Below are 13,134 nucleotides of genomic sequence, written 5' to 3'. Positions count from 1 at the left end.
GATTCCACACAGAGTGCATGTTTTCATATCCCGGTCGGTCGGAACCTACTCAGAGGCCGCTCCCGGGCGCTATTTCTGCAGCGAATGTTAGGAAACATTCCCAGACTGGAAGACAGAAAACAACATCTAAAATTTCTGATGATGATATAGGTGTCTCTTGATATTTCTGTGTTGTCCTGACTGCTAACTCACCGAATATGCAAAGGGGACGTCATCACATTAGATGGGATAACACATGTGTAAATCATAGTGAGTGAGTGAGTTTAGTTTTACGTCGCACTTAGCAATATTCCAGCTATATGGCGACGGTCTGTAAATAATCGAGTCTGGACCAGACAATCCAGTGATCAACAACATGAGCATCGATCTGCTCAATGGGGAACCGATGACATGTGTCAACCAAGTCAGCTAGTCTGACCACCCGATCCCGTTAGTCGCCTCTTACGACAAGCATAGTCACCTTTTATGGCAAGCATGGGTTGCTGAAGGCCTATTCTACCCCGGGACCTTCACGGGTCGTGTAAATCATAAAATAGAATATTCTTCAAGTGCTGACAAAAGGATATTAAAGTTCAGTATTTTAGTCTAATATTTCTAAGGTAAAACCGATTTTTCAATTCCTTAGTATATAGCAATACAAACAGACACGGAGTTTAGTTCAGTGTATTACATATCACTTCGTTTTTTGACATCAGTTTCCATTTCAAACATGAGATTTATAGAGCCAGTAGTGTTATCTCTGATATTTAAAAGAGATGATTGGTTTCAATAAACCTCCGAGTTAAATATTTCGTATTTTATTATTGTATTTAGTGTACATTTATACGCTAAGAGAGAGGAAATCCTGAAATAATGCAGATATCAGACATCTCATCATTTAGAGTGGGTTTAGTTCTACGCCGCACTCAGCAACATGGGGCCTGTATGACGGGTGTGTGTATATACTCAAGTCTGGACACGCCAATCCGATGATCAATAGCATGATCATTACTTAAAACAGAGGAACACCGGTATGGTGGCCGTAGAACAGAAGCACATTCGGCTTTATTTCAAGTTGTCTTATCATACAGTCATCAACGTTGTCCGCCGTGTTATGAACCACGTTGAACTACTGCTGTTTCCCTATTAGATGGTGAGCGGGATAGCTTGCTTATAACTGAAAAAATGGCACAGGAAAGGTGCATTTTAAAACCAGTACAAGATTTCAGTTTCCCATTTAGAAGGAACAATTTTGTGTATCTGTATATCAGAGTATTTTGTAAGCTATTATCAATAATATGAAGAATCGTTGCGTTTGATTACATTATTACATTCATGTGAATGTATTCTTTTCATGGGAAAAGAAAAGAAAATTTATCAAACAAAATAAACTATAATATAGAAATGATGAAAAGCAATTCTACAAGCAACGTAAGACAGGTGGTGATGGCGAGCATGATAAACGGCCGCCCATGGATGCCAATGAGGCTCTGGAAACAACTGTGGTCTGTAACCGGCAATAGTAACCTGGAGGCACCACGGCTCAGTGATTATGACCATGCTATGTATGAGAAAGTAACTAGGTCGTTTGACTGTTACATCTCACCAGATTGCACCAAGAGTGAGTGAGTATAGTTTTACGCCACACTCAGCAATATTCCAGCCATATGGCGGCGGTCTGTAAATAATCGAGTCTGGACCAGACAATCCAGTGATCAACAACATGAGCATCGGTCTGCGCAATTGGGAACCGATGACTTGTGTCAACCAAGTCAGCGAGCCTGACCACCCGATCCCGTTAGTCGCCTCTTAGATTGCATCAAGAATGTTGTAAAAAAAGGTCCAAATCTAACCAAATCTAACACAGCTCCAGTGCCTTGTGGCACTCGAAACCGGTACTGGAAACTGTTCCCATGTGTTCAAACACTGCTACTTCGCTTTTTTAATTCTCTTGTGGACACACGTGACGCTCCCCCATGGTTCTGCAAAGGTCGCACAACACTCCTTCCCCAAAACTTCCGCCATATCACGGGGGTGGGGGTGCAAGGATCAACTTCTTGTACAGACAATGATCTTGGAAGAGGCTAAAACGTATCACCGCAACCTCTCCATGTGCTGGATAGAGTACAATACTTCATAAAACTCTGTCCCTCACGAATAGGCTCTGAAGTCTCTTCAGTGTATTGACCTCCCAGAGCGACTACTTGATTTACTCAAGTCCTGAATCAGTTGCCGGTCGACTCAACTTGAGATGTACTCGCAAGGGCAGGTGCAAACTTCGGAATCTATTCCAGTCAGAAGGGGAACATTTCAGGGAGACTCGTTCAGTCCTTTGCTTTTTTGTCTGTTTTGTCTGTCATTTAAATCCTTTGCAGTTTTCTGCTCAGTGTGGAGGAGGGCTACCATCATGGACCTCCTCTGCACAGACCCCCAACACTTCTTACTCATCTCCTCTGCATGGATGACATCGAACTCATTGCCAAAGGAGATACCAATCTGAAAGAACAGGTTCGCCTTGTCGAGTCCTTTTCTAATGATACTTACATAACGTTTGGACTCGACAAATGTTATACTCTTCATTTGAAATGTGGCAAGGTAACTAATGATGGAATGGTCATGTTACACGGTGGAGGAGCTATTGAGCATCTTGTGGAAGATCAGGCCTACACGTATCCTGGAATGCAAGCTCGAGACCAGCTGCAGAATGCCCAGTTTCAGGATAAACTTCGGGCAGAGTATTAATCTCGTTTAAAGAAAATCTGGAGTTCGGAGCTAAATGCTCGAAACAAGGTCAAAGTCACCAATACGTTTGCTGTGCAAGTCCTCTCAATACAACAACTACAACTAGATATTTGTATAGCGCCGATATCCAGTTAGTTCAACTGCTGAAGGGCGCTTAGTTTTTCCCTCGGTCATTGGATGTCCATCACAACTCCCTAGGGAGTATACAACTCTTGCAGCCAACCAGGCACACCGAGTTAATGTGGCTTTCCCATCCTTTCGAGGTACCCATTCACATCTGGGTGGACTGGGACAGATAGTCACAGTACTTTGTCCATGCTTACTGCACGTTGCTGTACCCGCAACTAGGTGTTTGCACCTATTCGTGTGGCCACCATCTGGTCATCTACCAACGGATTCGTGGGTCCTTTTAAGTGCACAGGGTTGTGTACTGCACACAAGGGGTTGTGACAACACTGAAAGAGTCTGCACACAAAGTTGACTCCAAGGTTTTTTACATCGGGTCACAGGTGGGCTCGATCCCGGCACCTCCCAGCTCGCTAGATTAGTAGCATGGCGCCTTAGACAGCTCGCCCACCGCGCCCCTTCTCCTATTCCTTAGGAGTAGTTGATTGGACAAAAAAAGATATCCAGAGTTTTGACTGCTTGACCAGAAGTATCATGTCTGATAACAGAGCACACCACCATCTTCCTCTCTTAATCGTGTATATATGCCCAGCAATTCTGGAAGTCGGGATTTGATTAATGTGGAGGTTCTTCATGGCAAAATTTATTGTGTACTTTTGCACATATGTATTTATCGGATGATCCTCTGGTGATGCATGTCAAGACCCACGATGAAAGCAAGGAATTCCACAGCTATTTTGAGCGTGCCAAGGTTGTTGGACACAATCTCTGAAATTTGAGGTTGATTTTGTTGATGGCGATGTACTGCTGTGGGAGTAAACCTACAGTTATCTTGGAATGCAAGTTCGAGACAAGCTCCAGAATGCCCAGATTCGAGATAAACTTCGGGCTGAGTATAAATCTGGAGTTCAGAGCTAAATGCTCGAAACAAGCTCAAAAGGTGAACAAAAAATTGCCTGTCGGTTCAAAACTGTGATATAAAAGGGCTAAAAGACACCTTAAACCAAAACAATATACGTAATTTGAAATACCATGCTTTCTCCAGATCAAAGAATATCGACACTGCATGTTGTTTATTTACTATAGCATTTTTGGCAAAGGATTCTGCACGTACCAAATGGTCAATGGCACTTCGATTTTTCCTGAAACCACATTGAATATTTGTTACAGTAAAATACTTTTATAACGAACTACAAGGGACCATTGAAATTAGTTAATGCTTTCATGATACCATATTAATCAAGTGTTTACCATTCGTTACATGGTCTTACAGACACAACTCGTTGAAGAGATTGGACTGTAATTCAAAGGATCAGTATGATCCCGCCCAGACTTTGGTATAAGAACTACAATGGCATTACGCCTTGAACTTGGGAAATTCTCTGTAGTCCATATCATATCAAATATACTTAGCAATGTTTCCAGGCATGATTCGGGTAAATGTTTCACGAGCTGAAAATGAATATCATCAGCCCCTGCTGTTGTATATGAGCTTGCTTAAGAGCGGTATATAGCTCATGCAGTGGAAATAGTTCATTATAATCTTCACCATTGTCAGAGGTAAAATTGATTTCGTTTTCTTCTCGACCTGTTTCTGGTATTTTTTAGGGACAGGGACATAATTTGATGAAAACGAATGCTTGGTGAGAGTTTCACCAAAAATATTTGCAATGTCACCCTTATTCGTCAATACATCGCCGCCACCACCATGGTGGACAGTAGATTTGGAACCTTTGCGATTTATTCGTTGGATCATGTTCACACGTTTGAATTTGTGTGCGGGAATTTATCTTGGAAAATTATTTTCGTCAAGAATGACGCTTATCCTGTTTGAAGGCGCGTCGAGCTTTAGCATCCACAATTTAGCTTTGTCTAAATTATGGACTGTGCGATGTCGCAGAAAAAACTTCACGGCTTCTTTCTACTCTTTCTGGCATGTTCATTCATTTCCAAGAAGTTGCATATATCAGATTTACACTATAAACAAATTGACAACAGGGATTTGTGGCAATAATATATACAAGAATAAACTACAAAAGTCTTTCAGTTAACTTAATATATCTATGTACATGATCAAGTAATAATTCGTTTTCATGAAATGACAGAGTAGCATGACCAAACAATCTAAATTAATGGGTATGCGGTGTATAAACGACAGTATTTACATTTACAAACAATCTGTGCGCTGCGTTGTACATAAAGAAGATTCTAACAGGTAATGCCATGAGTTTCCACAAGAACAACCACAAGTACAAGAAGCATCTGATCTTAAACTGATTCTGAATAAATCGTAATTTAGCGGACTTGTACCTTAGTTTTGTGTGAATAATGTTCAATTTCCTTGTACCAGACGAAAAGGAAGATGGGGCTACAATAATTTTTACAGTTATTTCACTTTGAATTTACAATTTAAAACCTGTTACAGAATCTATTTGTCTTATTTCTATCCGAATATTGTTCCACATTCGTATAGTAGATGAAAAGAAAGATGATGACGAAAGTTTCAATCTCGTAAATGGAAGGGAGAAGTTTAAAGAGCTGCGAAGGTTGTAAGATGATTTTTGGCTTACATATTTAGGTAATGGTTCCTGACGGTAAGGTGGTCCAATACTCTGAATTCTGAAACATTTTATAAAACAAGTAAAGTTTTCTGATTCTCTTACGTTCACTTAGAGTTTCCCAACCAGCTTCAAAATACAAATGATCACGAAAAGTATAATTTAGAAGTCCTGTCACTATGCGAGCTGTTTCTAACTGTAACTGTTCCAGAGAGTTAGTTTGTTCAATTGTACAACCATCCCACAATTGACACGCATATTCAAAATGAGGAGGAATGAAAACAGTTTACATCTTATTAAGCGTTGTTCTTTTTAACAAAAACTTTCTTGTGGAATTTATCATTTTTGAGATTTTCTTTAAAATATCGTTTATGCGATGAAACCAGCCTCCATTTGAGGATGTTACACCAAGATGTTTATGAAAATTATTGTTTTTGTAATTATTGCATGTATTGAAAGGTGCACCGAGTTATGTATCATCAGCAAACATTCACGTTGAATAATTTAATACATCGGCTATTTCGTTCACATACACAATGAAAAGAGGGGGACCCAAGCCTGAACCCTGTGCGACTCCGGCTTGTAGTGTTCTCGAATGAGGTAATGTGCCATTCACAAAAGAATGATTTTGTACGTTTGCTAGCAAGCCAAGTTAGTAAGTCACCTTTAACACCATACATATCCAATTTCAATAATAGCCCTAGACACGATCAAAAGCTTTAGAAAGATCACAAAATATCATACAGTAGTTTTCTTTGTTATCAAGCGATGTACATACCTAATGGTAACTTTCTATAAGCTGGTGTACAGTAGAGTGACCATGCTGAAAACCATACTGACATATGTACAATAATTTGTTATCAAGAAAGTAGTTATTACAGCAATCTTTGCAAGTGCGAACTGACGAGCTTTAAGAAAATTAACAGCCTGTTGTTTTCTGGCACATTCTACCAGCAAGGAGTAAGTGAGTGAGTGAATTAAAATTTAACGTCACATCGACAATATCTCAGCCACATCGTAACGAAAACAATTATATAAGAAAAATATAAACATTTTGAAAAATGAAACATGTTACGATGGACAGAAAAATACTAGGGTATTTCAGGTATGTGTATAAAACTACCATGGATTATAGCTAAAATGGATAGAATTATCATTAAAACGGCCGCACGTTATCAGAAATGAGCGGGCCACTGTAACTTGATAATGCCCGCAAAATGCTTGACGACGGGCCATTATCAAGCCCGTTGTTAGATGACGTCATAAGTAGCTCAGCTGTTCAATCACATATTGCTCGTTTGAACAAGGGCTCATTTTTGACCATATATTTGGCTCACATTCGTCACATGTAACTGTGCCATTGTGCACTTTCCTTCCTGTGTCAACCATAATAATTGTACTATAAATGACAATATACAGCAATGAAAATATCGACTTGAATTCTAACGTTGTTCATCACTGAAAACAATGGTGGCTGGTAGTATGGGCAAAGGTCAAGGTCGAATGTCGCCACTCGCAATAGTGACGTCATCTGTGTTGTTCTATGAAGTGTCTATATTTGTAAAATGTGTGGGTGATCTCCGTCGTTTGTTGTTGGCAGTAAATGCTTCTAAACCGATGCCTTTTCTTAAATTCTTGTTTTATTGAAAATTCTATCCATTTTAGCTATAATAACGGTCTTTTCAGCTGCCCTCCTTCGTCGGGCAGTTAATGAAAGACCTCGGGCTTCTACAAATGATAATGCCCTGAACAATAGCGTTACACTCATAATAATAAAACATTCTAGTAATTAAAGCAGAGGATACAATATAAAACACAGGCTATAGATCGCCAACGACTGAAGTTAAATCACTATACTGGGGACCATGGGGACTTACAGTACCTATGGTACCTGCATGGACCCTAGTTGGATTTACACCATCACTTCAGCCACTGGAGAGTGTACAAAATGCTAGCCAAAATTAAAATAACATGAATACTACGATTAAAATGCTGATATACTTAAATTAACATCCAATGCTTGGGGACTTACGTACCCTCTCAGGAGGACAACAATTTTACAATGCTTCAACCCCCTTTGAGAGTACAGCCACTAACAATCTCAGTTTCTAATCTAGACTACCAACACTAAAAATATCTATTTACAATTCATTTAACAAATCCAATTCTGTAAAAAATGCAATAATTAAATGGGAACTGGTGTTAGTAAAAAGATCCATCATAGCACGTGGAATATTCGACACAGTGACGCAAAACGTCCTTGACCGTGATTCTTTCATCACTAAGGATACAACACGGAGGATCCTCATCTTTCCATAGGTATCCATGTGTATGTCTCGTGTGACCATTACGACGTCGCATTGTGACCTCTTTAAATCTGGATAGACAACCCAAGTAGGTATAACCAATATAAGGTTTTATTGCATGTAATTTATTTACATCTACTTGGGAGTCCCACTTCCCCTGCATCAGATCACGGATATAAGATCTAATGGTGGCTCTATAATCAGTATAAGGAAATAGAAGTGGTGTCACAGATATGTTGAGTGCTGTCTTGGCAACAAGATCAGTCATTGTGTTCCCAGAAATGCCAACGTGGCTTGGTAACCAACAAAAGACGATGCCACATTTGCCAGTGGCAAGATCATTAGATAATTCCGTGATATCAATTAAAAGTGGATGTTTGCAATAAACATTTTAACAGCCTGAAGACAAGAAGGAGAGTTGGAAAAGATTATAGTTTGTTTGTATTTAGGGTGTCTTTGAATATATTTAAGAGTCTTTAATATGGCCTTTGCTTCTGCAGTAAAACTAGAGCTGTTATCTGGTATTCTAGAAGAAATTATCATGGATCCAATGACAGTGGCACAAGCCACTGCACCACCATCCTTGGATCTATCTATAAATAAGCTTTTGTCTGTATTGTGTTTAGTTTTTAATTGATTATATTCTCCTTTGTATTGTAATTCATTAGTTTCTGACTTCTTAAACTGTGTTAGAGCGAGGCCAACCTCGGGAGGGAGGAGCGGAAATGAATGGTTTAATTTTTTGCCCAAGCGGCGGAACAAGAGAAGACATTTTGTTGCACAGCTCCTCGTATAGAAGATTAAGGACACAGTTGAATGCAGGACTGAACTGTTAGAATATAGTTTTGTAATATATTGTAAAGATAGTTTTATACGGCGTTGTGAAAGAGGTGGTTCATCGGTTTCATCGTAGAGACTGTCAGCAGAAGAAGTTCTAAAAGGCCCAAAAGAAAGCCTAATTCCTTGGTGGTGGACAAAATCAAGAAGTTTCAGATTACTATTACAGGCTCCACCATAGACGATGGAGCCATAATCAAGCTTTGAACGGACCAGTGATCTGTATAGGTGTAGGAGAGCAGCTTGATCCCCTCCAAACTTTGAGTTAGATACAACTTCGGTAAATCGAGCGATTTGATATGCGTCAGAATTAGACCCAAGAACTTGGCTTCCTTTACAACTTTGATGGGAGTGCCATTAAAAAATAGGTCTGGGTCCTTATGCGGCTTATATTTTCTACAAAAGTGTATCCAGTTAGTTTTTGACTTAGAAAATTTAAAGACGTTTTCTAGACACAATATATTTATTTTGCTTAAACACAATTGTAATTGCCGTTCAATAGTATGTGTATTTTTATAGCGACAAGAAATGTTAAAATGATCCACAAAAAGTGATCCATCGATTGAATCAGTTAAAACCTTGGATAGACTGTTGATCTTGATACTACTACCAGCAAGGAACCTGTTCTAAGACGAGTAACGTTTTTCACTGCGTCACATATTCCTGCAATAGTTTTCGATATTGCAAGAGGGTTCAGTTTTGATGTTTGTCGTTCAGTTCTCTGTACAACCAAGAGACGGGGCCAAGAATCTAAATTTGATTTCTCTGATTCATCATCAGAAGGCGAGACAGTTCCTAAATCTACATGCTTTCTCTGGGATTTTGATCGAGAACCTGAGAGTTATTTCGAAGCCATACTGAATGGATGTAGATTCGACATCCCTGCTCCCCACCCAGCATGGAGTGTCAACAAGGACGACGTCGAAGTGGAAACGACGAAACACCAGGGTTACAGGGATGTTATACAGACACAGGTAGCCAATACTGTCAAAGAGAATAAAAGTCAGGTTGGTTCTATCCATGTCAGTTTCCGAAGACATTATATACCTGGAGGTCAGTAATACCAGATAGGCCCATGACATAGTGCTCTGGGCAAAACAATATCATGAATAATATAAATTTAGAATAATAAAATAAATATGTACAATAATACTAACTATGCAGGGGGTCTGGCGTGACCAGCCGATTGATTGAACCGGGCCCATTCAACTACCCTTCTAGATGAAGTCAGGGCCAAAGCGGTGTGTTGAGCAACAGGAACATGGTTGCAGGCTCCTATTGCCCTCAACCACCGGGACCCCTTCCTCCACCGACACAGTGCTGCACCCCACCGCAAACGGTTTGGTGGACCAGATATGCCCCCGGGTCCACAACGGGGGATTGGCGAGCTCTTAGCGTTACCCAGCACCCACCACAAAGAGCGCCACGGGTGCTTCCATTCAAGAAGCGCATGCTCATAGCGCTATCAGTCAAAGCGGGTATATTATTACCCCGGATAACCGTAGCTGTCGGTAGAAGGCGGTAGAAGGTTATAGTCACATGACATCCAACCGGGTACCCATTTTCTGCTGGGTGAACAGAGGTAATTTTGAACAAGCTCACATGTGATTTCACCTTAGGCAAGTATCACACGTATCACTTCAAATTGTGCAAGGCCTTTCTCTTACCACTTGTTGATTACTGCTGTCATATATGGGATAAATATACAAATGAACAGGCGATTTTAGTGGAATATTTACATTTAGACGCATTAAAAAGTGTATGCAGTGCGGTTTGTGACACCTGTCATGACAAAATATACATAATATATCTCCTACGCAGGAGATACTACGTACGTAGGACTAGTACGTAGGAGTTAGTTTAGACTCACTAGTATAAATGTAGCCGCATACATCAGTCAGCTGTAGATTTTGCAAAATATTCTGGTACGAAGGTATTGTTTACAGGTGAACTAATGTATACTAAAACAAACTGTTGACAAGATTATCGTCATGCGTTCAACAAATGATAACATTCGGTGAAAAAGCAATACGGAATTAAGAAATTAAATCAAAATTACATATTTTCCACCTCAGTCAAGTCAACTTGTAAACACTCACGAAAAAAACAAACTGCAAACGGGCGTTATATGTGATCCAACCTAAGCTCAAATGAAGACAAGCAAACCTTTCGGAGGACGTGTCATAACGAGAATTTCATATCAGAAACTTCTGCTGTAGCAATAAAGAAGTGGTTAGTCCATATATTGGCACTGTTTCTTACTGTTCCAACTTCTAAATGCCTCGAACAGAAGTCACAGCTTCTTATGCCGTACAAAGTATCTGCTTGAGTGAGTGAGTTTATATTTAACGTCACATCGGCAATATTGCAGCCATATCGTGACGAGAACCATTAATAATATGCATAATACAGAATGGTAAAAATCTGTCAAAGAAGGACAGTAAAACAACTAGACTATCACAGATAGATATGTAAATCTAGTAATTAAATCTAAAACAATTTAACTGTAGAGGACGATGCAACATAAAGACAGGCTATAGACCGCCAACAACTGAAGGATCACCATACAAAGGACCATGGGGACTTACAGTACCTTTAGTACCTGCATGGACCCTAGTTGGTTTTACACCATCCCTTCAGGTGCTGGCGATTGTACGAAAGTTTAGCCAAATTTTTAAAAGAACAAATATACTACGTATAAAATCGGGCAAGCAAAATTTAAACTGTAAAAAAGTTTGGGGACTTACGTACCCTATCAGGAGGACAATAATTTTACGATACTTTAGCCCCCTTTGATGATACAACCAGTAACAATTTAATTAAGAAAGTATTGAAATTTTGAATTTCGTTCACAGTTTCATAGTTTCAACTTCCCCGAATTGTACTAATACACTTTCAGAAACCTGTATCGTGCTGTATGACCCTCTGTACTGATAATTCAATTAAAAATAATCAGGTGCACATTGTAAACTTGCCGACTGCATGTAAACTGTCATTATGAGAGGGTCATTAAAATATATGGTTAAAACTTGTTTGCCAATGCCACAACACCTTTTGAAGACACATATATTTAGCAAATCTAACAAACACGATAATCCATGTTAACAGGAAAACGTATTCTGACAGTTACTGTGATATTTACGATGTCTCAGATTAAGAAAATCAAATCATATTGCATAAACTCGCGTGGCCTGATGAAGAGTGACTAAAATCACGTGTTAATACCTGTGTAGAAGGAGGTGTGTAAATGAAAACATGCGTTAATGGAAACAAACGGATCGTTGATTGCAAGTAATTAATCGCGTAAGCATCCTTTCGTGATTGTCTACACAGAGGAGAGTCACCCCACAGTGGTCAGTGGTAGTGTGAGTGCTTCCACCTCTAGCGGTCAGATGGTCAGTGTTGACAACAGCCCGCTGGGATTGTGTGATCCTTGCTGAGTGACGCGCTGTGTATCAATCTGGAAGTGTCACTTTGGCAGGTAGCAGTACTCACGCAGTCAGCTTGGGTAATGTCACCCAGGGGTATAAGTTACGCAGATGCCTCAGAACAACATTCATCCTCTCAGATTCTTACTACACAGTATAGTGTCCACTCAGTCGTCTTTGGTCCACATTTGACCTTTTCCTGGGTTTAAATATCCCGCTGTCGTTGAGATGAAGCGAATGAATTCAACAAGTAATCTGCGTGCGAAGACTACGATAGTGAGCGAGCACAACATCCTTGATGAAGAAAAGCCTCGTTCACGAGCTCCTCCCAAGCCACCAAGGACCTTCTCCAGAGTTAAAGGAGAGAAGAGCACTCAGTCAAAATCAAATGATGTGTCTAATAATTGCTTAAACGATTCGTTCGACGAGGATATCGCCGAAAATATCACAGCCCTGCTTGGGAAGTCATTTGAGCGTTTGGAAATCACTCCCACATCTCAACCTTCACCGTCTGAGTCGAAATGTCTCCGTGAATGGGTTCTGCGGATGTGTCTGCTCGAGAAACTCGAGAAGACAGCAATCGCGATGGAAACAGAAGAAATCGGTGCCTGTGAGTCGCGTGAAGACAACCCAGGTTGGCTAGGACCAAAGTTGATGGAGCTGATGGAGCCTCCAAGAAAGAGGAGGAAGTTCTGTAGCAAGTTTTTCCGTAACCTGAGTCCAAGTCGTCTGCTGCTGCGCCAGAAACAGAAGGAAGAGAAGAGGAAGGCCAGGCGACATCAGAAGGGCAAGCGTGAATGTCAGGACAAGATGGCGCCGGTGGCTGAAAACAGGACACTGAATACAGACAGGTGCAGGATGAACTTATCCAAGGTTCCCGACTTCTTCATTAAGACGTTCTGGAAGGATGGCAAGAAACATACCGAGCTGTGACGGTTTGTGAGACTCTAAGGGAGTGGGTCCGATGCGATGAACTAATGCGTATGAAAGTGCTCATTTGTAATATTATGGTTGTTACTTTGTATTGTGTACATGGATATTGTGCACATGATGATATGCACTCATTGTACATACATGAATTGTGAGCGATTCATAGTCAATAAATGACTATTTAAACGTCACTGTTTGTTGTTTTCATATCCAGGTTTTAGGTTGTAG

This window comes from Haliotis asinina, chromosome 10 (genome assembly GCF_037392515.1).
Source record: "Haliotis asinina isolate JCU_RB_2024 chromosome 10, JCU_Hal_asi_v2, whole genome shotgun sequence".
Classification (NCBI taxonomy): Eukaryota; Metazoa; Mollusca; class Gastropoda; order Lepetellida; family Haliotidae; genus Haliotis; species Haliotis asinina.
The sequence above is the reverse complement of the archived record's forward strand: the minus strand, read 5'-3'. Positions refer to the sequence as shown.